The sequence below is a fragment of the Cupressus sempervirens genome, chromosome 1 (genome assembly GCF_028749045.1).
Source record: "Cupressus sempervirens isolate cs-2001-9-10 chromosome 1, ASM2874904v1, whole genome shotgun sequence".
NCBI lineage: Eukaryota > Viridiplantae > Streptophyta > Pinopsida > Cupressales > Cupressaceae > Cupressus > Cupressus sempervirens.
The window spans coordinates 788,432,838-788,453,827 of NC_143118.1; the positions used below are offsets into that span (position 1 = coordinate 788,432,838).

Sequence of the window (20,990 nt, forward strand, 5' to 3'; positions counted from 1 at the left end):
ATAATATCTTATCGACAAAATTGCTTTGTGAATTATTTTGGATAGTTATTTTGGTGACCAATTTATTGTAGACAAATTAGAATTGTTTGGTAGAGTTTTGGGTTTGAGATTGTGTGTAGGAGAGTGCATATTACATTCATTATTTTGTATAGTATATTGTGAAGATCTTTGCAGGAAAGTGCATATAATAACTCTCTGTCATTTTTGACCATTAATCAAATGGGGCAAGTTTGTTGATTACCTAGATTCCATTTTCACCCCTCTGAGGAGGAGCTTGTTGTCTATTATCTAAAGAGAAGAATTTGTATTTGTTCACCTAACCTTGATGTAATTGCAAAAGTTGACATATACAAGTGCGAGCCCTGGGATTTTCCTAGTAAATCTCATCTACGGGGTAGAGACTTGGAATGGTACTTTTCAGCCCTAAAGATAGAAAATATCCTAATGGTTCAAGGCAAAATTGAGTGACGATAAAGGGTTACTGGAAGGCCACTGGGAAAGATCATACAATTTCTTCAAATTCTCAAATAGCGGGCATGAATTTTTTTTTAGTATTTTACACAAGATGTGCTCCACAAAGAGAAAGGACAAACTAGGTGATGCATGAGTATAGGCTTGAAGATAAGGATATAAAGTATTCAAATATAATTCAGGATTCTTTTTCTCTCTATCAAGTATTCTAGAAGAGTGGACCAGGTCTAAAGAATGGGGAGCAATATGGGGCTCCATTTAGAGAGGAAGAGTAGGATGATACTAATGATGATGGTAATGATGGAGTGATTTTCCTAGAAGGAGAATATCCCACTTTAGCTGTTAGACAATCTTCAAATAGTAACAGGGGACGTCCACAATCAATGGCAGCAACAAATCTTAAAGAAGTCGTTTGGAGGCACTTCACCATGCAAGAAAAATTGAATATGAAGCAAACAAGGTAATATGAGTAGGCAATAAAGACTAGACAAAGAAATTGGAGTTATTAAAAAAATACAATGGAAGCCTTTATCCCACATTCACAGGGAGAAGATATTTTAAAGTCTTTAAATACTAATCAACACACTTCATAAGATGTCTTAAAGACATTGGCTTTTACAAGCCAAGCAAGTTGTGGCATGCACAGGTGGGGCTTATGGTTAGCCAAAAAGAAGTAAATTTTGAATGCCCAAAAAAGATAGAGATGATGTCAATGAGTGACCAAAAAAATTGAAAATTTGACAAGGTGCTATGTCACCACAAAAAAATGGCAAGGCTTTCCAGTAGTGACATAGCAACCTATCGAAAAACCTAGAAATTTGGTGGAGTAAAATGTGGGTCCTACCTAGATGTAGTCAGCTAACTAAAAGTTGACAAGTGGCAGTATGTGGAGTAGCAACCATGATGTGGCAATGATGTGGAGTTTTAGACCAACCACAAGGTGCCATGTGATATGGACTTCAAGGTAGGTTGTGACATGGCAATCAGGTTGGAATGATGAATAGGATGGTGACATGTAGAAAATCCAACAGCTGTTGCTATGTCACTTATGCAAAGTTGCACACTAGTTAACATAATGACATAGTAACCATGATGTGGCATGATGAGGTGGTGATGAGAAGAATGAATCAAGTGATGCCACATGGTGCCTAGATGGAGGAGTTGGATGACTATGCAAAAATGGAACCAATCAGAACTCGCCATGTGTCAAGGTTGGTCAAACTAGGTTTGACCTAGATGAAAAGTAAAGGGAGTTTTCAAAAGCAAAAAGGTTTATTATTAATGTTTTTCCCTGAATGTGTAGTCATCAAATTTTAAAATAAAGTTTAAAACTTTTGTATAGTTCAAACCTTTCAAAGGGTTAAAATTTTGTAAAATGTCATGCAAAGCCATGGTTGGGAACCTAAATTTCAAATGGGCATAACAGGGGTAATTTTTCCTCAAAATAGGTACTACAATATACCGTTGGAACTAGAATTATCTGAATTTTTTGAGTATGAGGTCTGTTTTTGCACAGCTACTCATTAGTTTGAGTTATAAGAGAATTTGTAAATTCCAGGGCCTTCTTAGTAGAATGGTCAATTTTCACCATTGAGCATTAGAATTGGTTAGAGGGTAGGTTTGAGAGCTTGTTGAATCTTGGCAATGGAGAAAAATGATTTTGAAAAGTTTATTTTTCCTTTTGAGGTCATTTAACTAATTTTTACTTTGGCATTTAGTTTCAAATTGGGCATCAAAATTAGTTATCTTTTCAACCAAATATCTCAAATATTTCTTTCTTTTTGAGGCCAATTTATGGGGATTTGATATGCAGTTATAGAGAGAGAGTAGAGAGAGATTTTTCAGTTTCTTAGGAAGGAATTTTGAGTGGACACATGTGGTCTTTACAATAGATCCAAGAATTCACTTCCTGCTATATCTTTCTCTTTCTTTCTCATTCCATTGGTTCCAATTTTTTGGAGAAAAGCCTACTCAATGTTGTGATACCATTTTTGGTTCCAGTTATGATGTATTTCCAATATTGTGACACCACATTCTTCAACAATTTCTCTTGTATGAACAACAAGATGGAAGATAATACATATAGTTTAGATTTACTAGGTTTTTTCTATGTTTTAATTTTAGGTATATGAATGTATTATTTCAAGTAAATCAATACAAGGAATAGAAAGTATTGAGTTTCATCTTAAATCTTGTCTCCTTTTTCAGTAATCTTCAATGTTTTATGATCTTTGAACAAAGAGCCTAGGTCGTAGTTGTAGTCCCTTAAGGTTATATGTTGTTTCATTGTTCCTAATAACTCAAGGGGTTATGTAAATACTTCAGGGAAATCAACAAGGCTGCAAGTTTATTAATGAGAATATCAAGTAAGAATGAGATTTAGATTGAACACAAATGTCTATTTACAAGGTGAATGGATAGATCAGATATTTGATTATATGAACAAGTATTAGATATCCATATGTATGTATTTGATTCATGAAATTGCCCAATAGATAAGGCATTGATAAGTTACAAGATCACTTGTTCATGCTACTGCATATTAGGGGTTTTTTTGAATTCAACATCATTAATCAAATGTTTTCCCTTTTCATGTTGAAGAACTGAAAATTCTAACCTCTCACTCAGCTTGTGAATTTTATAGAATTGCATTTAGCTACTGCAGATCTATGTCATTGCATGAGTTATTAGGAGATATAAGGGTTGTTATATGCATTTTTAGATTCAAGAATATATTTTGCACTGGGACCATATTAATTGGATATGAGGTTCACCTACCTAGGTTTTGCAGAGCCTGAAGTATAAGAAGAGTCTAGCCTTATAGTTGGCCCAATGTTTGAAATAGTATGTTGAAGATGGGAGTTAGCTACCCCTAGATGTACTATATTCTCATTGGGATGATTTAAAACCTATAATGTTTTAAAACACCAACAAAATGGTGACTTCATTGGGGAGTTTCATATAGAAAGAACCAAAATCTTTGGTATGACATAGATCAGATATGGAAAATATATAGCAATAGGTGTTTCTTATTTCCTTGTTGAAGTTTCATGTTACCCAGTGTTCTTATTCATTGATAGGAGAAGTTTGACTGAATTAAATAAATTATAGTATCAAAGTCATTTGGCATTTTGATAAAATTTTGTCCTAATTTAGAATCAATGTCAAAGTTCTTTCATGCTGTCAAGAGTGTGAAATTTTGAAGTGTTGTATATAGTTTCAAATACAATTGTAAATTATGGACCAGCTTGTTATATTTTGCAAGTTTGGTAAATCTTTTCTCACTAAGTGAGTGGTGACTCAAAGTCATATCTCTACACTAATGCTTCTGAAGGTATTTTGATGGAAAAAATAGCCAGAAAGTAGATTTGAAAAATTCATCTCAAGTTCTTGACAATGGGTGAAAGAATTAGGTGAGATGTAGTGCAAGTGTTACTAAATCCAAATAAGATCTTAATTGGCTATTATTTCCAGCATTGAAGTAGTTGTAGGCATTAGTATTGAAAGGTATTTATAGTTTCATATGATTTTATTTCCATGAAAGTAAGCTTTACAAAGTTTCTCCATCAAGTGGATTTTCTAGCACTAAATAGGAGATTGGTTTGGTACATTCCAACATACTTTGTGAGAGGTAGATTCAATAAAAGTGTTTTTATATTTTCAAGTATGTTTGAAGTTGAAATTGGTAGAAGGTATTTTTAGATCTGCCGCAAGTTGTGAATCTAAGTACTAATGGTGAATGAGTTTTAAGTTTGAAGAATGTCAAATTTCCCTTCATCAAGTATGTAACCAGTTAGTGAGAATTATAGATCTCTAAATATCAAAGGATATGTGTCATTTTGTTATGATGGAATACCTAGTTTCCCAAATAAGATACCTAATGGAATCAGAGGGTACTTGCCAAAGTGTGATAGGAATCAATCCCAGTCAGCGAAGAAGCATGTCCAATATTTTTCTGACTTGATGTATGACTTTGTGTACAATGAAGATTTATGGATGAGGTTGTTTGTGTAGACTCTAAAAGGAGATGAAAGAGATTGGTTCTCATGCTTGTCTACAGCTTCAATTTCTACATGGGATGGGTTAAGTTCATCCTTCATTGAACAATTTGATGGGTGGGTAGATGTAAAATTAATGTTGGATAGATTGATGGAAATTCATATTGAACAAGATGAATTGATCCCAAGATTTAATAACAGATTTTCTAAAACATTAATGGATATCCCTAAAAATTGTAGACCCCATGATCAAATTTGTTTAGTTATTTATTTGGGCACATTGGGCTAGAAGTTGGGTTTCTTACTGAGGGATAAACAACCATGAAGTCTATATTAGGATTTTGAAATTGCAATGGATGTTGAATGCAATCTAAAATATGGAGTTATAAGAAGGCGTACCCCTGCTATTGTAAAAAATCTTGCTGAAATTTCAGAATTACAAACATGTAAAGATAAATTCTCTTTGTTGCAAAGGAGAAATTATTCCCTTCTTGCTGAATTAAATGCACATTTCTATAATATCACCACAATAGATGATAAAGTTACTTCACTGGATTAGTTAAATAGGAAATAAATAAATTTAATTGTTTCATCTCCTAACGATAATATGTATTTTCTGAGAATGTTGTAAACTATGAAGAGGAAAGTTATTCATCTCAGTACAAGGACAAAGAAGTTGAAAGTTATGTATCAAGTGATGAAGGTGAATTTGTGGATCCAACATATTGTGAAGAAGCATCATGTGAAGAAAATGGCGAGAGTTGTTGCTTGTTCATCTTCATGTGAATCAAATGCAAATTGGTAAGAAGAAAGCAATGACAAAAGTAAGTACTCTTACAAAAGTAAAGGTATAAGTTCTTTTTCTAAATCTGAAAGTGAAGTTCCATTTCAAAATTGTGCAAATTAGTTTGAGGTTGAAAGTTGTGAAGAAAACTTGTCTACACAATATGAAGAAAAAGGGATTATCTATAAGAACGGATTACCTAATTGTGTAGGTGAATGTCTTGAGGAGGTATGCATTAGTAGCCAACAATATGCAAATTATTCTAAGGTTAATGCATCAGCACTTAATGATGATTGGTTTGCAAGACATTTGAATCACCTTGATGAAGACAATGAGAAAAACATGGATCTAATTTCTACATGCTTTGTTGATGGAGTGGATGTTGAGTCTTCATAAGGTTTTGATTTTTCTTCACATGCTGAAAGTCTTCATGAAAATGAAATGGGTAATGAGTTTAAAGTGTATGATAATGCTTTATATGATGAAAATTCTAATGATGATCATCCCATCTTTTGTCAAAACATTCAAAGAGGATTACTACATGGAGCTATCAACCCATTTTTTGAAGAGCACATGGAAGTTTTAGATTTAGTTGAGGATGAGTTTAATGATGATACCTTGTCTTACTAATTTAAGAGGTCAGATTGTTCTTCTTCGAAGTATGACAGTGAAAATGATTATGATGTTGCATCTTGTGAGATTGATAATAAGGTGTTTGCTGAAGTTGTTGAAAATAAGCATGCACCTTGTAGCAAGCTTTATGATGAATACTCTAACATGGTGACTAATGCATTTGCTGATTTAAAAGGACCATTTGAGGATCCTATATTATTTGTAGATACTAACATTGATGACATGTGTGAGTACAAGTCTGATTGCTCATATGAGTACTCTTCGATTATGCATAAGGATACACAATTTCTAGGTATGAGTGATCCTTTTCCCCATGTTGAATATGATGCCTTCATATTTGAGACTGATAGGATGCATGATTCATTTAATAAAGAATAGTTTTAGTTTTAGTATGGTATGTTTGAGCATGCTGATTAGAACTTTCATAATGAGCAAGTTGCAGAAAATTAAGCTAGTTGTTATATGCATTATGAAAGTGTAGTTGTAGATTCAATTTTGCCAACTAAGTTGATTTAGAATGTTGAGATGATTGGTGAAATTGATAGAAGAAATATTTTCAGTTTACCTCATGCACATTTAGATGAAAATTAGATTTATGATAGAGGTTAAGGTTTTTGTTGAAGTTCGGTGGCATGGGGTCATCGTGTGTACATAAAGTAGGTAGTTGTTTCTTGCTTTCAATAAAGCTGTTCGAGAGAAGTTTTTCCTATTTTGGGTGTGTGGTCTACTTCTCCTAGAGATATAAATTCTTTCCATGCTCTCAAGGGACATAAATCTATAGACAAAGCCACTATTGGGACTCAAAATGGAAGCTCTAATTTTGAGTACCATTGAGAAAATTAAGCCCTATGAGCACCCTTTAATGCATATGTACCTAGCTGTACCTGAGAGCCCTAAAAGGTGTTTAATGTTTCTAACACCTTGAATTCAATGTGTCTATGTGTTTCATGAAGTTAAATTGCCATTTTGAGTCATTTTCTTAAGTCCCATTTTGAGCAATTGTCAATTATGCATTTTCAACAAAGTGTCAAATAGCAATAGGAGCCTATGTTTGCAATTGAATATGTTGCACCTAGTAATGTTTCATGACTTAATAATTTGGGAGTGTTTAGTGTCTATACCAAAGAGCTTATGGTTTAGCTTTTGATTCATTTTGAATCCATTTGACTAGGTTTTGAATCCCTCAAAGTTGGTCATTTATCAAAGTCATGCTGATGCAATTAGTTTTGAATTCTAGGAAGCCCTGTTTGAATTGCTATAATTTTTTCCTAGTTGATCAAAATGATAAAATACCCATTGCATCATATTTTAGGGGTCAGAGAATTGTTATGTTTCAAGTTTGAGTTTATGATGAATACATTTGATCAGTTTTCAAACACGATTCCAAATGCAACTTGTAACTTTTTATTGGTGTCAAGAAATGCAGATTTGTCAAAACCCCTGTTCATGATGTCATAACCAAAATCCATAATAGGTCCAATTGAATGGATTGTAATACTATGTTGTGCTCTAAAAATACTTTGAGTGTGCCAGTTTGTAATTTTTGATGAATTTTTTTGCACAACTTCCCAGGTCAATTCCATTTGCAAAAAATGTTTTTTTGCCATTATTTCTAGTCTGCAAATTTGAGTAGCCCACTTTGACTACTCTCATTTATGCCTAGTTATTTTTCATGACTCCAAATCCCAAATTTATACTCTTGTCATGACAATGAACTAACTCCCCAATTTTCATCCTCCCAGGTGTCCGGCTACCCAATTTTCAAAGCCAAATCCGAATGCGATTTATTATTTTCTAACAAGTTTTCTTGCACGCAGTTTCAAAAGGGCAACTTTGACAGTCAATATCTTTTGAACCCAATTTTTTCATGAGACAAGATCCGACAGGGTGCAAGTATGTAGAACAAAGAATCAATATGCCAATTTTCAGAGCCCGATTAGGTGTTCTAGTTAATTTTTAAGGCCAGTCAAAGGACCTCTTGGCACAAAGTCAACAAGTTGCTGATTAATAGTAAAATGATCTTTAATTGATGGTTTAGTGACCAAAATTTTTTCTAATTAGTATGAGATGGTTAATGGATCAGTTTTGCAGTTCAGTTGTTTGGAAACTAAATTTTTTTAGCTAGACCTACTTTGAGGCTTGGCTATCTCGATCATATCGATAAGATGCTATGGGGTTTGAAATGATCAATAAGTAAAGACAAAGTTAAAACTCCTTACATGTACATGGAAAGTTTCTATGTGTACAATATTGTTGCTTTGGTGTATGATAAAGGATATGACCTAAGGAGATGTTTTGCCTTCAAATTTCACTACATACCTCTCTTATTATGAAGAATTAATTTGTTTTGCTGAATATTTGGCCTAAAATATTTTTTCTCAAGGTTTAGTTGAGCTTAGTTAGTGAAATTTGTGGGGCTTGAATTTTGCACATATAGATAAATCATTCAACAATTTCTCAAAGTCGCAGAGTTTTAGATATTGTCAACATTCATAATATCTTATCAACAAAATTGCTTTGTGAATTATGTTGGAGGATTATTTTGGTGATCAATTTATTGTAGACAAATTAGAATTATTTGGTAGAGTTCTAGGTTTGAGATTGTGTGTAGGAGAATGCATATTACATTCATTATTTTGTACAACATATTGTGAAGATCTTTGTAGGAAAGTGCATATATTAACTCTCTATCATTTTTGACCATCAATCAAATGGGGTGAGTTTCTTTATTACCTGGATTTTGTTTTAGATATTGTCAACATGCATAATATCTTATCAACAAAATTGCTTTGTGGATTATGTTGGACGATTATTTTGGTGATCAATTTATTGTAGACAAATTAGAATTGTCTGGTAGAGTTTTAGGGTTGAGATTGTGTGTAGGAGAGTGCATATTACATTCATTATTTTGTACAACATATTGTGAAGATTTTTGTAGGGAAGTGCATATATTAACTTTCTATCATTTTTTACCATCAATCAAATGGGGTGAGTTTCTTTATTACCTAGATTCCATTTTCACCCCACCACGGAGGAGCTTGTTGTCTATTATCTAAAGAGAAGAATTTGTAGCCATCCACTTAATTTTGATGTGATTGCAAAAATTGACATATACATGTGCGAGCCTTAGGATTTTCCTGGTAAACCTCATTTGCAGAGTAGAGACTTGGAATGGTACTTTTTTGGCCCTAAAGATAGAAAATATCCTAATTGTTGGTAGACAAATCAAGAAACTATAAAAGGTTACTGGAAGGCAACTGGGAAAGATTGTACAATTTCTTCAAATTCTTGAATAGTAGACCAGGTCCAGCGAATGGGGACCAATATGGGGATCCATTTAGAGAGGAAGAGTGGGATGATACTAATGATGATGGTAATGATGGAGTGATTTTCCTAGAAGGAGAAGATCTCACTTCATTTGTTAGACAATCTTCAAATAGTAATAGGGGACATCCATAATCAATGGTAGAAACAAATCTAAAAGAAGCCATTTGGAGGCACTTCGCCATGCAAGAAAAAGGGAATATGAAGCAAACAAGGTACCACAAGTAGGCAAGAAAGACCAGATGAAGAGAGTGGAGTGATTAAAAAAATACAATGGAAGCCTTTATCCCACATTCATAGGGAGAAGATATTTTGAAGTCTTTAAATACTAATCAACACACTTCATAAGATGTCTTAAAGACATTAGCTTTTACAAGCCAAGGAAGTTTTGGTATGCATAGGTGGGGCCTGTGGTCAACCAAAAAGAAGTAAATTTTGAATGCACAAACATGATAGAGATGACATCAGTGAGCGTTCAAAAAACTTGAAAATCTTGCAAGGCACTATGTCACCTTCAAAAAATGGCAAGGTTTTCTAGTAGTGGCATAACAACCTACCATAAGACCTTGACATCTGATGAGGTAAGATATGGGTCCTTCTTTGATGTATTCAAAAAACTGAAAATTGATAAGTGGTAGTATGTGGAGTAGCGACCATGATGTGATGATGATGTGGAGTTTTGGACCAACCACAAGGTGCCATTTGGTATAGACTTCAAGGTAGGTTGTGACATTGCAATTAGGTTGCAACAATGAACATGATAGTGACATGTGGCAGATCCAACATATGTCACTATGTTGCTAAGGCGAAGTTGGACACTAGTTAACATAGTGACATAGCGACCATGATGTGGCATGATGAGGTGGTGTGCTGACATGATGATGAGAAGGATGAATCAAGTGATGCCATGTGGCACCCAAATGGAGGGGTTGGATGAGTGTGCAAAAAGGGAACCAATTAGAACTTGCCACATTTCAAGGTTGGTCAAACTAGGTTTGACACAAATGAAAAGTGAAGGGAGTTTTCAAAAGCAAAAAGGTTTATTATTAATGTTTTTCCCTGAATGTGCAGTCATCGAATTTTAAAATAAAGTCAAAATTTTTTGTATAGTTCAAACCTTTCAAAGGGTTAAAATTTTGTAAAATGTCATGCAAAGCCATGGTTGGGAACCTGAATTTCAAATGGGCATAACAAGGGTAATTTTTGCTCAAAATAGGTACTCCAATATACCATTGGAACTAGAACAATTTGAATTTTCTAAATCTGAGGTCATTTTTTGTATAGCTACTCACCAATTTGAGTTATAAGAGAATTTGTAAATTCTAGAACTTTCTCAGTAGAATTAGTAATTTTCACCATTGAGCATCAAAATTGGTTAGAGGGTAGGTTTGAGGTGATTTAATTGATTTTTACTTTGGCTTTTAGTTTCAAATTGGGCATCAAAATTAGTTATCTTTTCAACCAAATATCTCAGATATTTCTTGGTTTTTGAAGAAAAATGATGGGGATTTGATATGCAGTTATAGAGAGAGGGTAGAGAGAGGTTTTTTATCTTCTTAGGAAAGAATTCTAAGTGGACACATGTCATCTTTACAACAGATCTGAGAATTCACTTCCTGCTATATCTTTCTCTTTCTTTCTCATTCCATTGGTTCCAATTTTTTGGAGAAAAACCTACTCACTATTGTGATACCATTTTTGGTTACAGTTTTGATGTATTCCCAATACTGTGACACTACATTCTTCAACAATTTCTCTAGTATGAACAATAGTATGGAAGATAATGTAGATAGTTCAGATCTATTAGGGGTTTTTCTATGTTTTAATTTTAGGCATGTGAATGTATTATTTTAAGGAAATCAATACAAAGAACAAGAAGTGTTGAGTTTTATCTTAAATCTTGTCTCCTTTATTAGTAATCTTCAATGTTTTATGATCTTTGAACAAAGAGCCTAGGTTTTAGTTGCAGTCCCTTAAGGTTGTATGTTGTTTCATTGTTGCTTATAATTCAAGGGGTTATGTAAATGCTTTAGGGAAATCAATAGGGTTGCAAGTTTACTAATGAGGATATCAGGTAAGAATGAGATTTAGATTGAACACAGATGTCTATTTACAAGGTCAATGGATAGATTAGATATCTAAATATATGGACAAGTATTAGATATCCATATGTATGTATTTGATTCATAGAATTGCCCAATAGATAAGGCATTGATCAGTTATAAGATCACTTGTTTATGCTGCTACATATTAGGGGTTTTGTTGAATTCAACATCATTAATTAAATATTTTCCCCTTTCATGTTGAAGAACTGAAAAATTCTAACCCCTTACTCAGCTTGTGAATTTTATAGAATTGCATTTAGCTACCATAGATCTATGTCATTGCATGAGTTATTAGGAGATATAAGCTTTGTTATCTACTTTGTTAGATTTAGGAAAATGTTTTGCACTAGTACCATATTAATTGGATTTAAGGTTCACCCACCTGGGTTTTGCAGAGCCTGAAGTAGAAGAAGGGTCTAACCTTATAGTTGACTCCATGTCTAAAATAGTTTTTTAAGATGGGAGTTAGCTACCCCTAGATTTACTATATTCTCATTGGGATAATTTAAAACCTATAATGTTATAATACACCAACACATCATCCATGACCACCTTGCTATCAATGAAACATCAAATTCTAAAAGATAGTGATGTTGAGGCCTAAAATAACCTATCTCATTTTTGAGAGATCACATTCTGTTTGGATTCATCACAATGATCTTGCTCGATGCCAAAACTCATAGTGTGTCTCAGTTCATCGGTGCACCACAACATAATTTTGAAATCGATGATCTTGGAATCAAATCATTAGCACCATTAGCTTTGGATGGGTGGGTGAACCCTATTAAAACCCTTTTTTTGACCATGAACACCATCCATCATTTGTAGCCACCCTATACAAAGGAGTCTCCAAGGTGCTCTAAGTGCATTTCAAGGTTGATCTTCTGAGGGTCGTAACTCAGAGCTCATGAGGGATATAAATGAAATGTTAAATGATATAGGATGGTGATGCCAAAGCCTATAATAACCTATCTCATTTTTGAGAGATCACATTCCATTTGGATTCGGCATAGTGATCTCGCTTAATGGAAAAACTTGTTATGTGCCTCAGTTCATAGGTGCACCATAGCATAACTTTGAAACCATTGATCTTGGCATCGAATCATTAGTGCCATTAGCTTTGGATGGTAAAGTGAACCCTAGTGATACCCTTTTTCTAGCTATGAAGACCATCCATCGTCTGCGGCCAACCCATACCAAGGAGACTCCAAGGTGCTCTAAGTGCTTTTCATGGTCAATCTTCCAAGGGTCATAACTTGAAGCTCATGTGGGCTATCAATGAAATGTTGAATCCTATAGGATGCTGATGTTGAGGCATAAAATAACCTATCCCATTTGGAGAAATCATGTTTCATTTGGATTCGGCACAGCGATCTCGCTTGATGCCAAAACTTGCGATGTGCCTTAGTTCATAGGTGCACCACAGCGTAACTTTGAAACCACAGATCTTGGGATCAAATTGTCAATGCCATTAGTTGTAGATGGGTGGGTGAACCCTAATGACACCCTTTTTTTGGTCACAAAATCATCCATCATCCACAACCACCCTATATCGAGGAGACTCCAAGGTGTTCTAAGTACATTTTGAGGTCAATCTTCTGAGCATCGTAACTTGAAGCTTGTGTAGGCTATCAATAACCCCTTACCAATTTTAGTAAACTCATCTAATTAAGAATTTAAAGTGATAGAAAAAATTTCTAAAAATTGCAAAAGTTGAAAAATTACAATTTTGCAACTTTGGCAACTTTTTCTTGCAAAGTGAAAATGAGTGCAAAGAGTCAGTTAGGGGTTTGAGCATGACCATACAAGGTTGGAAACACCTATATAAGGTGTGAAATGATAGCATGCATTAATGAAGCCAATTTTGTTAAGTGGATTAGTATGGGTAATCTGATCAATATGAGAAATGTATAGATGTTATTCATATGGATATGGTACTAGTGAACCAAGTTAAAAAGGTTTGATCCAATCAAGTCTCTTAAGTTGGGATATTTTGAGGTTATGTTGAAATTGAAAAGTTATAGTATGAGGATAGTAATAGAGTGAAGGGCTAGTTATCAAAGATTATGAGTCTAGGAATGAGTTTGTGATTGGGAATAGAATCCATAGTTGAGGAGTGGAGTCCTTGAGTGTGTTGAGATTATATTTGAAGCCAAGAGTTAGTTTCAAGGTTGAAGGTGGAGTTTAAAATCAAATTTAGAGTTATGTGAACCTTGTGTAGGAGGTTACCAAGTGTGTTTATGTCATGATAGCACTTCAAATTAAACATTGCATCCAAACTTGATAATAAAGGTTGTTAAAATGTTATTCACAAATTATTGCATTTGAATCAAAATTAATGATATTCATTAACATGAACAATATACACGATCAAAGATAAATTGAACAATTCTAGATACTTAATTAATATGTATATCATTGTTCACATAATGAAAAAAATATATATCAAAATACATGTACCCATAGAGAAATTACACAAATATATATATCAAAGTTCATGTATCCATAGACAAATTAGACAAATATATATCAAAATACATAGATCCATGTATAAAATGTGGCTGATCACACCATCAAAATGTGTATAATATCAATGTTAATGTAAACAATGTGGCATATGACATCTCAAAATGTCTCATGATGCCTCCTATGACAACTATACTATCCTAGGTTGCTAGTGGATGATCAAAATGTAGCCTCTTCACTGCACTAGGTGGATCAGATGCCTCCTCATAAACAAAAATGGAAAACCCAAAGTTAGACTACTAAATTTATATGATTCTTTGTATCTTACTTGAATTACTCAAATGCATAATGATATTTTTTTAATGATATTTTATACTATTAAAATTTCATAATAAATACCTCTCTCATTAACCTCCTGCACCAGTTAGGAGTCCTCTCGTATGCCCTCGACAATGCTTGTACCTCATTGATTGTTGCATGTGTATGTTCAAATATGTTTGTCAGATGAATCTACAACTTAAACTATAACATTATAATTCATAGCATGCTAAACTTATAACATATTCAATCAAGCATTCAAACTACAACTTGCTAGTGTAGGCTCCTCCTCAAGATATAGTGGTTGCATCATCAAAGATACAAAAATATCCTATCCAACCTCGTGTGCACTAGGAATTTCCTATGAGATACAAAATAGTAGTTGTTAATATCACGAAAATCAATTTTGAATTTATTTATTAAGATAAAGAAAATAAAAAATAAATGATACTTATACATACAATGGGGCTCTTAGTGTGAGTGGAAATGCCTGAGCATCTATCACATGGAATTTGCATAGGCTCATCGCTAGTAGCCATGCCCTATACAATAAAGAATGTAATTATATTTCATTATCAAAAACATTTTACAAGAATGCATTGATATTTAATCAAATAGAAAGCATCTAATTACCTTTCCTTTTTCAATGGGTCCTAGCTCATCCCTTGCACTTTGTCCCCTAGGGACAAGTGGTACCTGCAAGATAAAAGAAAGATTAGAAACCATATATGCTACAATATCAAATAGAAAAAACAATGAGAACACAACATAATGTACCATAGATGTCTCAAGGCCAAATGAAATAGCTAAGAGCATGGCATCATCAACCTATCTCAACTCCTCCTTAGTCATCAAGTAAACATGAATGAAGATCACATACATGTATATGTCAGTATGGCTTAAAAATTAAAATGACTATATTATAATAATTAACTTTAAATTGCATATGTCATAAAAAAAAATGTAAACAGATACTTACATAGAAGGAGTCCATGCTTCTACATGCACCTCCTCTCTTGCATCAAGGTCTGTAGCCTCTATACATGCATCTAGTGTATCCTCATCTAATACAAACTGATACTTAGGAAGATCACCTATTGGACCCAAACAAATATTCTTGCATGTAATGTAAGTATGAGGCACAAAAACGTATGATGAGCTAGCTGATGATGAACTCATGGCAGAGGGAGGCAGGACGAACCTAGCCTAAGATATCAATATGTTGCTTAGTTTATGGATGGCTCTAATGGTCTAAGAGCTAGCCTTTGCAATAATATTAGGATGTTACACTCGAGGTGGGGGGGAGACATTAGTAGGGGGGACAAAAGTGCCAACTTTCTTTTGTTGGGAAGAGGGTCTATCCTGACGAGCTCCTAGCCCTACACCCTTGTTGGGCTTCATGCTCCAATAGTTCACCTCGAGTTTCAACACAAATTCTACATACAATTTTATTATGAAATAAAATGGCACCTCTAAATTGCTATGTGGAGGGATGTCAAAAACTATTCACCAATAATCCCAAAATTTTGCATGTATGGCATTATTTGTACACCATTTAATTGATAGTTTGGGATTTTTGCGGTCGACTGATAAACTAGTTTTTGGGTTCACAAAAAGGGCAACCAAATAATCTTTACTTATATTAAGGGCCGCAACCTCATCATAGTCCAACCCATCATCAAATATGTCATGTATTTTTTCATACCAATGAAGAGCGACATTTTTTTCCTCGGTAAGTGTTTCAATGTTATCCATTATGGTGTTTAACATGGATAACATAGGAGCCAATGCAGGTATAGTATTATATGTTGTTCACAAAGCCCTCAATTTGGTGAGATTTTTAAATATCAAATCCTCACTTCAAGGAGGATTTTGAGGGGGTAAAGGATCATTTGGTGGATGATTTTTTAGGGGTACTAGATCATTCGGTTGGGGGTGGGGTTACGAGGAACAATATTCCTTGCCTCAGTATCATCATTTTGGTCAGCCATACCTATTAATTTGCAAAACATAATTTATATTAAAAATAAACTTAAATTTTAATAATTTCTATAAAAAAAATGTAAATTCTAACAAATTAAACTAAAACCAACAAATTTATAATAAATTTTTATAAATTTATACTAAAATTGATTATAAACATTAGGAAAAACCTATTATTGTGTATTTGATTAAAAAATAGATATCTGAGCTCGAAAAATGCTATATCACTATCAAAATAGAAACCCTCAGGTTGTGTTTTTTTTAAAATAATAGTACAATTATCAGGTATCCAATTTGATATCAGATACCTAATATATCATATATCTAATAATATTAGGTATTTGATATCAAATCAGATACTTGATAAGGGTTGGGGGCCTACTTTCTAGGTTTGGTATTAGGATGGGTGGAAAAAAGTCAGAGTGAATTTTGAAATGCTTTTAGACGTTTTCAAACTCTACTTCTTTCACATTGCCACTTTTTGGCACACCATGATCTTGCACATACCCATGACCTCAAGAAAATTTATCATAACTATTCAAGGTCAACTATGAAGAAAGGTAGAGGATACCAGTCCATAACAACTAAAGGGATTAGTCAAGGCATTTCAAAGCTTGAGATTTCTAATCTACTCTCAAATTTCAAGAAGGACATAATAAATGATGTCAATACACATCTCAACATAATGATTGCAAAGAAAAAACATGTAGAAGTTGAATCATGATTGATAGAGTACTATCCTCACTATCACAAATAAAAGCAAGACTATGCATGTAAGTTGGTAGCCAACCTAGAGAATCACCATTTACCAACTAAGTACATGAAGATAGATGGGGACAATAATCAAGTGTTCTTTGTTGCTCAACGTCAACCACGGGCTTCAAGACAAGGTATGCCTCAAGATCCTTTACAATTTTCAAATCCTTACAATAATTAGTGGTAAAACCAAAGCTATCAGAATCCTTTTTAGTAAACCCAACCTTCCTAGCAAAACTAGCAAAACAACTAGTGGCCTAACTAGCAAAATAACTAGTGGCCCAATCAGAAAAATAACTAGTGGAAAAATCAGCACAACCAGTGGAAACCATCACAAGGAAATTGGTAGAAAAATAACCAATGGGGGGGGGGGGGGGTGGGCTCCACAATGGCCTAACCAAAATCCTGGTAACCCATAACTACCAACTCCAGTCCAACAACCTATAATAATGCCACTTCATGCAACAAATAATACAAATCCTAAGCCAACCCAATTGCCTACTTAGTCTCAACCAAATCCAAACAACAAGCAACAATAGCAGCAAATGTACACTACTAATACTCAGTAGTGCCTTACATATTCACTAGAGATATCTAATATCCATTTGAGATCTTGTACAACTTTGCCTATACTAGAATACCCTATTATCACGAAAGTTGTTGACACTCCTACAACACCACTTCTGAAAGCTACATTGCCAAATACCAACTTGCTAACTAATATATGGAACAAGACTACTGACCATACCACCATAAATCCTCACTTTCCACATAGGCTAAATAAAGATAAATCTATATCCCAACAGGAAGAGAAATTTGATATTGTTGAGCAGCTGAAAAAAATGTGCATCCAAATTCCTCTATCCCAAGCTATCAAAGATGTCCCTGTTTATGGAAAGGCTATTAAGGAAGCATGCCTTAAGAAGCTATGGTAGAAGAAGAAAGATCCTCAAAAAATCCATATTATTGGGTAATTAGTAGATATCATGTTAGGAAAGGTAGTGATACCAAAGTATTTAGATTCTAGTAGTCTAGTAGTTAATCTAATCATAAATGGACATGCTATGAAAAATGCTTTATTTGATCTAGGAGCAGCAATAAATATAATGAGTAAAGATACAATGCATAGGTTATGTATGGAAGGCTTAAGAACAACTCCCATTGTGTTACAACTTGTTGATAGTTCAACTATCACTTTAGATGGTCTCATAGAAGATGTGATAGTGACTTTAGATTCATGGGAACACCTTACTAATTTTCTTATCTTATCACCCAAAGTAAAAATTGCTAGCTATCCTATCATATTAGGGAGACCCTGGTTAGCCACCACAATGCTAAAATTAGTTCAAGATCAGGAAGTATGACAATTTCAAATGGTCAAACCATAAGGAAGCTAGAGCTATATCCACCTGCCCAACCCCAACTAGACTTGGGAGAACCTATTTGGCCAGATTTAGGAGATAAAGAGGAAGAACTAAATTCTCTAGCTTAGTTCATGATGTTACATAGGCAATATTTTTTGAAAATGCAAGAAGAAGATGATGTAGTATAGAACATTCTTACTAATGAGTGTATAGTGGCCAAAGATATTGTTGAAAGTTCTATCTTAAAGCTATGCACCTATGAAGACTATGTCTACCCAGCAAGCCCTGAAATAATTGATCAATTATTGCCAAGTGAAGTAGCTACAAGTCTCATACTAGAAGTGTAACAAGTACTATGGAACTTTCTCTTGGTCATAATCTCCATGTAAACAAAAAGTTGTCCCTATCATAGCTAGAATTGTTAATCAAGCTCCTATATCAGCATGAAAAAGACTTTTCTTGGGATTATAAGGATATGATAGGATTGATCCCTAAACTCTATATCCATAGGATGTACATTAATGATGGAAGCTTGTCACTCTATCAACCTTAGAGGAGAATAAATCTAGCATTGCATGAAATAATTAAGACTGAGTTATATAAATTATTAGATTTTGGATTCAGTTATCCAATCTTTGATTGCAAATGGGTATCAGCATTAATTATTGTACCTAATAAAGGAGGAAAGTGGTGGATATGTATAGACTATAGAGAATTAAATAATGCCACAAAGAAGGACCACTTTCCTTTACCCTTTATTGATCAGGTTTTGAATACTTTGGCTAGAAATAAATACTTCTCATTTCTAGATGGAAATAGTGGATACAATCAAATAAGTATTGCTCTAGAAGATCAAGAGAAAACCCTATTTATATGTCTTTGGGGTATGTATGCCTATTCTATATTACCATTTCGCTTATGCAATGCACCTACTACTTTCCAGAGAGTTGTAATCAACATCTTTGTCGACATATCACATGATTGAATGGAGATATACATGGATGACTTCACTAAATTTGGTGTCACATTTTAGGAATCTTTGGAGACCTTGAACAAAGTACTAATCTGATTTGAAGAGCACAACCTGTCTCTCAATAGTGAGAAATACTTTCTGATGATGCAGTAAGGCATGGTATTGGGACATTTTATCTCTAATGTTGGAATCTAGGTAGACCCTATGAAAGTAGAGGTAATTCTCACACTCTATACTCCCACAAAGAAAAAGCTACTTAGATCTTTCCTAGGACATGTTAGCTATTATAGGAGGTTTATCAAAAAAATTAATTAGATAGCTAGCCCTCTTTATACTTTTCTTACCAAAGAGGTTGAATTTTCCTAGATAAGGGAATGTAATGACTCCTTGCAGTAGCTCAAGTCACTATTGACAATTACACCAATACTCAGGGGTCCCAATCGGACTTTTCCCTTTCAAATACATACAGATGCTTTTGACTATGCTATAGGTGTAGCCCTAGGACAAAAATCTCAACATCTTGAAAATGCAATCTATTATATTAGTAAGAGCCTTCATGGACCAGAGTTGAACTATACAGTGACTAAAAACGAACTATTAGTAGTAATTTATGCTCTGAACAAATTTTGGCATTATATAACTAGTTATCCCATATTTTTTCATACTAACCATGTAACAATCAAATATCTTATGAATAAACCTACCATTACAGGTAGGTTAGCAAGATGGCTACTTCTTTTGTAGGAATTTGATATCACAATCATTGACAAACGTAGGAAAGAAAATGTGGTAGTTGATTATATATCTAGAATCCACCATGATGAAGAAGATACTACTTTGATAGATGATACATTTCTAGATGAGCATTTATTTCATATTGTTGTCCAAACCCTATGGTATGTAGATATAGCTAATTACATTGTAGCTAATAAAATGCCAACACATTTCTCTTACAAGGATAAGAGGTTTCTTGTAGAGAAAAGCTTTCATCTCTCTTGGATTGATAACATACTATTTTACACTGGACTTGATCAAGTTATGAGGAGATGTGGACGAGAAGATGAGAATATGGCATTCTACATGCATATCATAATGAATCATGTCGGGGGCACTTTGAAGTAAAAAGAATAATGGTAAAAATTTTAACAACTAGTTACTATTCACCTACACTTCATAAAGATGCAACCAATTATGCATGAAAGTATGATAAACGTTAGAGGATGAGAAAACCAAAAAAAATAGATGAAATGCCTCTCAATCCACAAGTGGTGTTAACACCATTTGAAAAATGGGATCATGCACTTCATTTGTCCAATAGATCCTCCATCCAATGGGAAATCATATATCCTCGTATTTACTGACTAGCTAACAAAATGGGTCGAAGTCAAAGCCACGAAGCATGCTCGTGACCATAAAGTTGCCAAAATTTTGTATGAACAAATATTTACTTGATATCATGTACCTAGAGAAATTGTTACTGACTAGGGTGCTCAATTCACTTCCAATTTGATCATAGAACTCATGAAGGAATATAATATCAGACACTAGAAATCAAGTCCTTATCATTGTCAAACTAATCGACAAGCATAAGTTACAAATTGGGACATAGAAGCCATCTTGACAAAGAAAGTTCATTTAAACCATAGAGATTAGAGAAATAGTCTACTAGAAGTTGTCTGGACATATAGAACAACATGGAAGACTACCATAGGGTCCACACCACTTGAATTTTTGTATTTACAAAGCAACAATGCTACCCATTGAGTTTGAACACAAAAATTTAAGAACCACACTGGAGTTAAATATTGTTCTTCT

General features: G+C 33.9%; 1 pseudogene; it reads left to right on the forward strand.

The window, feature by feature from the left end:
• Positions 1–219: 219 nt before the first annotated feature.
• Positions 220–935, forward strand: LOC149580227 (NAC domain-containing protein 53-like; annotated as a pseudogene).
• The last annotated feature ends 20,055 nt before the right edge of the window (positions 936–20,990 follow it).